The sequence below is a fragment of the Sinocyclocheilus anshuiensis genome, unplaced genomic scaffold (genome assembly GCF_001515605.1).
Source record: "Sinocyclocheilus anshuiensis isolate Anshui unplaced genomic scaffold, SAMN03320099.WGS_v1.1 scaffold3101, whole genome shotgun sequence".
NCBI classification, from domain to species: domain Eukaryota; kingdom Metazoa; phylum Chordata; class Actinopteri; order Cypriniformes; family Cyprinidae; genus Sinocyclocheilus; species Sinocyclocheilus anshuiensis.
Window position 1 is genome coordinate 80,967 of NW_015554233.1, and position 584 is coordinate 81,550.

The 584-nt window shown below is 38.0% G+C and overlaps 1 protein-coding gene across 1 annotated transcript in view; it reads right to left on the reverse strand.

Moving 5' to 3' along the window:
* LOC107671223 (NACHT, LRR and PYD domains-containing protein 3-like) overlaps positions 1-584 on the reverse strand; it is a 29,185-nt gene that overhangs the window by 26,046 nt on the left and 2,555 nt on the right. The gene's annotated exons all lie outside the window — the stretch shown is intronic.

The window sequence follows — 584 nt, forward strand, 5'->3', positions numbered from 1 at the left end:
CGTCGACTTGATTGCAAAGACACTATTTAAACTGAACTGAGCTGGATGATGACATCACTGAATTCAATGATGAACAGCCTTTAACTGAAAATTGAGTATTTACTATTGTCCTTTTGCATTATTTGCACACTATTTACGTATTTATTGCTGTACAGTTGCTTTGACACAATCTGTATTATTAAAAGTGCTATATAAATAAAGGTGACTTGACTTGACTTGACAAGCTGTCCAAATCTGTTTGCTGTCAGTTTTGACCCCCTCACATTCATTCCTTCATCTTCATCTTCCACACTGAGCTCTACATCATCAGCTCTCACACAGAAACACACAAACCTCCTCAGCTGCTTTAGTAAGTGTGTCTCACACACGTCTCCTGCTCACTGCCAGAAATGTGATTCTCTGAGATTTTACCCATTTTGTAGCATTGGTAAAACAGCACATGCTAAAATCATAAATGTGATCATGTTTTGAAAGTGCAGTGATTGTTTTCAGTGTTACTCACCGAACTGATCTGGATTCTTTAACCACAGGAAACAGATTCTGAAGAACTTTATCTGCTGTATGTCGTGCTCCAATAACCTGTT